Genomic DNA, 6,757 nt, shown 5'->3' on the forward strand with positions numbered 1-6,757 from the left:
GCGCGGACGAGCCGGGCTCAGAGAGGGGTCGGTGGGTTACCCGAGGCGCGGCGGGGCGCGGGTCTGCGGGTGCGGGCAGTTTCCCGGGCGGTGCCCCACGCACACGCGCTGAGCCGCGTTGTAAGCAGCGTGTGGGCCGGAGGGCTGGGGCGCCCCGACGCCCCGCCAGAGCGCGCCCCAGAGGGTCAGCTTGCTGCGGGCGTGGGGGTGCGCCCCTGCCGCTCAGCAGGAGGAGCTGGGTGAGACACCCCGCCAGTGCCAGGGCGAGAGGCGCTGGTGGGGACCCCGGGAGGGCGTCACTCGGGTGGGCGCCTCAGCGTCCTTTCTGTTCTTGGTTGCCCGCGTGGATGTGGGGGCCGGAGATTCCTACAGGGGCCGTTCCCACCCCCACCCTCCGCGGGGCTGGCTGCTTCGCTGTCCTGGGGCTAATGCCCGTGCGCTGCAGCCTCCTCCCCGCCTCTCTGGGCCTCGGCCACTCCCCGCCTCTCTCGGCCTCGGCCACGGCCTTCACTCGCTGCGGCTTGAGGAACCCCTCGCGGGTGGCAGTGACCAATCTGGCGTAATCCGCACAAGCTGCTTTCCGGAAGCCGGGAAGGCCGCGGTGACCCCTGGCCTGTGAAGTCGCGGGCGTTGCCCACCACACTGTTCTCGTCACCCTAATGATAGCCGTTCGCCCGAGTAGCTGGTGCCCGTGCTGTGACACAGTGAAGCGTCGGTTTCTTAGTGGTACTGTTGCTTCGATAAGGTGTCAGTGCAGAATGCGTGCGGGAGGGGCCCGAGCGCTGCCCTCAGTGGCCTCTTGCTCGTCACAGCTCCGTGACTACCGCTCATGACTCGCACGCAGTTTTCTTCTTGGGGTAATAGCAGCACGAACCTAAGTATGTGAGTATATTCTTGCCTTGTGAATCTTGTTCCTAAGTCATGTAGGATTCTATGTGATAGAGATGTGGTGACACCCGAAAACGGGACAAAGGTGATCATTACGATGAGTTTCAGGCTAGTCGCTGGTTTCAGCCCAAAACGATGCGCTAGTGAAGCACCAGCTACCGGCCACAGACACCGCTGAGGGGAGCGAAGCCAGAAGCTGCTCAAATGCTGCAGGGTGATCACGGACGCGGGCTGTTTCGGCCTCTTGATGTTTCGATTTTTTGATAAATCAATCTCCGAGGTTCAGTCCATTCACGGCGTGAGGCTACTTACCTGCTCAAAGTACATCACTGTGTCCTCCAGTTTTCATATTGGCTTCCTGTCAGGGTTCGCATTGATCCTAAAGTTCTATTGTTGATGTTTAAAGTCTTTAATGGCCTGATACCTTCTTATATTAATGACTTGTTTATCCCCATGGGACAAGAATACATTCTGAGATCTTCTGCATGCTGGATGTCAGTCTTAAATGTCACCTTGAGATTCAAAGTGCAAAGATGTTTTGTCTTTTGTTCTTGTCTTTTGTTCTTGTTCTTTAGAGAGCAGGTAAGACACTAGAAAGAAAATAACATCTCTAAAGGTCAGTGGGAGATCGCGGCAAAATATAGGAAGACCTTTGATTTATCAGACAAAGGATTTTTTTAATTCTCAAATAAGATTTGTAACAAAGCCCCCCCCCCCCGAACTGATAACAGTAAAAATATTAGGATTATGAAAGGTGGAAATTGTTAAAATAATTTTTATTTAAAAAAACAGAAAATGCCATGTTCCTGAGTGTTAGGTGAACTTTAATCACTAACCTGCAGAAACAGTGTTTCTGAGTGAGAGAATTTTATTTTTGTTTATCTGTGACAGTAAAATTATAATTTTATCGTACAGTTAACTTCTCCACATATAATATATATGTGGTAATATATGGTAATATATTTATGATACATTTCATAAATAGAAAAACCTGCTTTAAAATACCTTAAAGCCAATCATGAAGCATCATTTTGAACTTGGTTTATGAAGACTGGACTATGCCATATACTGATCTAAGATGGTGCTGGTTAATGATACCATGACTAGTGACAAAAATAATGTACTGGCTTAGGGTGTGGGAAAGAAAATAGTCTTTCTGTGTAAGTGTAAATGGTAAAACATAATAGAAAATGAACTGTTTGTGACTGCTAATATGTAAAGAAAGTACTAAGTCATGGTCTAAGCAAATCAATTTCTATAACTAGTAAGCAATAAGTGAAAGCTCATACTACTTGCCTACTATATGTATTTGTTCTCTTTTTAAAAATTAGCCATTTTTGCAAAAGATTTATTAGTATAACATATCAGAACTGGAGTGTAGGCTGAAGCAATAGGGGGTGAGGAGAGGAGTCACTAGAGACAGAGCGGGGAGCAGAACAGGCAGATCCACTGAAGCCCACTGCTGAGGGGGCAGCGGGGAGACGGGAGGGGGCTGCTGCACCCCAGGGGCCCCTCCCTGGCTGGGGAGAGAACTCGTGCTGCGGTGGCTGCCATAACTTTAGAGCGTTGAGATTTTAACCTCTGTGCTGCCAGGGAGGCCCTACTTACTTGTTTTATGCCTCAGTCCGGTGCTTTTTGTCACTTGCCACATTTTAATTGATAACTTATATGCATCTGACCTTATGCACATAAGCTAGGATTTTCTTATGAGGGGAAAAAAAATCCTAAGAATTAGTTTGGAGAACATGTCCCGTGCCTGAGTTCACCCCATGGGCTACTCAAAGACCCTGCCTGCCGCTCCTGTCTTAGTTGCTTTTGTTTTTCTTTTCCCCATCACTAATTATCTTCATCATTTACGATGCCATAGAACAGATTTCTAGAACAACAGAAACTGACACTTGTAGCGATCAGGAAGCCCAAGTAGGAGTCAGCAGTGTTCTAATGCTCAGAGACTAAGAGGTAAAAACCACCTGAGACAAAGGTTAGGAAGAACCTAACCGCTCACCGTGGAGAACTGACAAGTAGTCCAAGAGGTCTGTTTCAGCTGAACGTGGCACACTGAGACGCAGGTTGCACGGGGGAGAGAAACGGGCTGGTGTGAGGAAACGCGCACCTGTGTGAGGGCTCCCCCGGAAGGGCCAGCTTGCTGGAGAGAGTGGGTGGATGAATATGGAGAGAGGAGGGCTCATTTCAGTCTTTGTTTTGCCTCATTTCTAGCTTGAGTCCATTTTGTCTTTGACCATCCACATGTTTTCTTCATTCTGTCCCAGGGGTCCGTGGTCTATCTTGGTGTACGCCTACTGCTTAAGTCAAAATACCTCTGCACACAGGCCCGTGTAGAAACTAAAAGCCAGGTTGCTTCCGTGAAAGTCCAGCAAGAAATAGTAAGCTTGTTGAAGTGAAAGAGCCAAAGGATGCATTAGTAATCTCGGGAGAGAAAGCCTATGCTTGATTACAAGCAATGCAAAATTTATATCCAACCCCTGAACCAAAGTAGGAATTCATGAAAAGAAAAAAACATTAATCTGTATATTGTCTATGTAAATCTGGAATGGTTTTTGTTCACGTAATTCTGTCGGGCTCAGGAAGATACACAAGAAAGCTTTTTGCCAATCAGTCTCCCTCTGGCATAGGATTCGGTTAGAAATCTTGACAAGTGCACTCATTCTTTTAGGTCACTGAGGGGTCATCCAGAGAATTACTTCTGCTTCGCACTTCATGGCAGTGCAAGTTTGAGTCATGAATGCATGTTCCTGTGTTCCCAGGGAATATTTTCCATAGGCCATGAAAAACTCCTGCCATTATTTTTGTTTTTTCTAGGAAAGTTAACGGAGGGTCAACTTTATGCATGTGTGCAATCAGAGAACTAACCCCCAATCAGAAAAGCAAATACAATTGCACTCAAGTTTTCTAGATTCTCTTGTAACTTCTCCCTTCCACCCACCCTCCCCCTTTTCCCCAGTCACAGATCTGCTTTCTGGTACTACAAGTTAGTTCGCTTTTTCTAGAGGTTTCTGTACTGAGGCCTACATTACGTACTCTTCTCGTCTGCCTTCTTTCCTTCCGCATAAATACTTAAAGATGTATGTATGGTTTTGTGTGGGTTAATAATTCATGGTTTTTGTTGCTGAAAATAGACCAGTGCATGGCTGCATGGTGATTCACTCACTCGTGAATGACACCTGGGCTGAGTCCAGTTCAGGCTAGTAAACGATAGGTGGCCAGGGGAATCTTTGAGTACAATTCTGTGACTAGGAACATACTTCTGTTTCTCCTGGGTGCGTGCATTGGAGTATAATGGCTGTGCCATATGGTAGATCTGTTTGAACCTCTTATCAGCTTTAATATTTACTTGATAGTTACTTAATATTTATGACACAGTAGATGGTCTTACTTGGTAAATGTTCAGAAGGTACTTCTAACAAATGTTGACTTTACATACTTCCGGGTCCAACATTTAAAAATGCCAAGCAGGTTACAGTGTTTGGGAGATCTCTAGGTCCAGTTTATTATGACTAAAGGTTCACCTGTTTCTCTTTATAATTCTTTAAGTCTTGGTTTCATGTATTTCACTATATATAATTTTAGAATTGTTATATCCTTTGGTTGAACTGACTCTCATTTCATTCTGAATGATACATTGTCTAATATTAGTAAAGACAGTCTGTTGACTGTTAACCTGGCCTATATAGAACTCTCATTCTTTATTTTTATATAGAAAAACGGGGATGTAGACCGGAGGCGCAGGGAGTGAGAGGATTCCTGGGAGACAGAGTGGGGAGCAGAACAGGTGGATCCACTGAAATCTACTGCAGAGGGGAGCAGCGGGGAGACAGGCGAGGTCTGCTGCGCCACGTGGGTCACTCCCTGGCCGGGGATTGCACTTAGACCACAGTGGCTGGACACCCTTGACAGCACTGAGACGAATCCCTAGACCACTAGGGAGGCCCAATTTTGATAGTCGGTATGAATTCTCCTCACCTTTGAATGTAGAATGTCTTGCTCTCTCTTCGTTGTCTTCTACACACTAGTAGGACCTTGGTTTTCATTGCATTAGTCCTTGGTCATTGTATGACCACCTTGGTTAGGGTAATTCCTAGGTATTTGATTCTTTTTTATGCAATTGTGAATGGAATTGCTTTTTTTCTTGCAAGTTGCTTGAATTTAAATTTTGTAACCCTGCAACTGTGTCCTTGAGGAATCAAAATAAGGTCAATGTAGGGCCCTCCCTGGTAGCACAACAGGTTAGAGCACAGCACTGTGGGGCTGTTCGCAGTCACTGCAGTGCAAGGTTGATACCCACCAGGGGTCTGATCTATGTGGCGCAGCAGACCTCTCCTGACGGGCCTGCTGCTCCCCTCAGCAATGTGTTTCAGTAGATCTGCCTGTTCTGCTCCCCACTCTGGTGAATCATCTCGCTCCCACGCCTCTGGCCTGTACCTGGCTTTTTTATGTATAAATCTTTTAAAAAATCAACATAGTATCTAGGATAAAGGGTAGTGGTTTAGTGTGATGAGGGGTTTGGAGATCATTATCTTTGATGGTAAAAATAAAGGTAATTGCAATACATAAAACAGATGGAGGAAGAACTGGATTTACATTTTCAAAGATCATTCTGAGTGCTCTGTGGATAAGAACTAAGTCATGGAGTAGTTGAAGGGAGTAGTTGAAGTGAGACATATGGACAAGACTGAGTGGTGAGAGATCTCAGAAATGGGGATTTTCATCTGTCTCATTCTGGCTGTGGGGAGAACATAAGAACAAAGCTATGTTAAGGCTGTCTAATAAGCTACCTTTAATAACTGGATAGCGAGAGAAGCCAAGAGTTTCAGGATGGGCGAGCAGGTATGTTGCATGGTTTTGAGAGGGCTGGCAAGATGAGAGAAGAATATTCACATGCTCAATTTTCATGCCTGTTGTACCTTAAAAACACCTCGGCAGTTAAAAGAGTTAAGAGAATTGAGTGAAATTTGGTGACACTTCTAGGAGAAGACTGTAGAGTCTATTTTGTAAGAAAACGAACAATTCAAGAAAGTGGACAACTGAGCAGAGAAAATAGCTGGGAAAGGAAGAAGAGTTTTTGAGAAGGCACATGGCCGCCTTCTGGCAGAAGGGACTTCTCTGTTCTGATGGAAGGGAATGATAAGTGATCGTGATAAGTGATCGCGTGCGCTCACACAAACCGGCTTTTCTAGACGCTCTCCTCCGGTGGTGTGCTGCTCCCTTAACAGGAATACACTTTGTTACATTAATATCGATTGAATATTAACCTCCCTAATGACTGGTAAGGTTAATACTGCATTATAGTTGGGGGCACCAGTTGGAAAAGCAGCTTGGCCAGAGCCCACAGCCAGTGAGCAATAAAGAGGAATTTAACCCAGTATCTAAGTCCAGAATCACGGACTTGTTAGAAAGGCCAGAACATTCCTGTCCGGTTCCATCTTCTATCTTTGTGCACGATGCATAAGGCAGTGTCACTAAGCGAGAGGGCAAGGTGGTGGTGAAGGAGATAAGGGAAGATTTAAACATGCATGAAGTAGGCGTTAGCGACGCTGGGAAAATAAACTCAAGGAGCTGAGTGGAATGTTCTTAGGGTGTTAAGTACTCAGCTGAGTTTCATGAGAACAAATTTATAGCTGTACCAGTCTGCCTGCTTTGGTGACGGAATCCTTTTAATAAAGTGCTGTGTGGGTCCAGGTAAAACTAGGGGGCGAGCTGGGATCATTCAGGGCGAGATGTTTTGTTCTTGTTTGGCCAAAGAAGTTAAGGATATTTGCAAAGGGATAGTTTCTATCACGTACATTTTAAGCACCTCCGTGTTTTGGCATTGATAGTTACAGGAGTACTGTGAGTATGCAAAAATCAATAA

This window comes from Condylura cristata, unplaced genomic scaffold (genome assembly GCF_000260355.1).
Source record: "Condylura cristata isolate star-nosed mole 26May11 unplaced genomic scaffold, ConCri1.0 scaffold00034, whole genome shotgun sequence".
Classification (NCBI taxonomy): domain Eukaryota; kingdom Metazoa; phylum Chordata; class Mammalia; order Eulipotyphla; family Talpidae; genus Condylura; species Condylura cristata.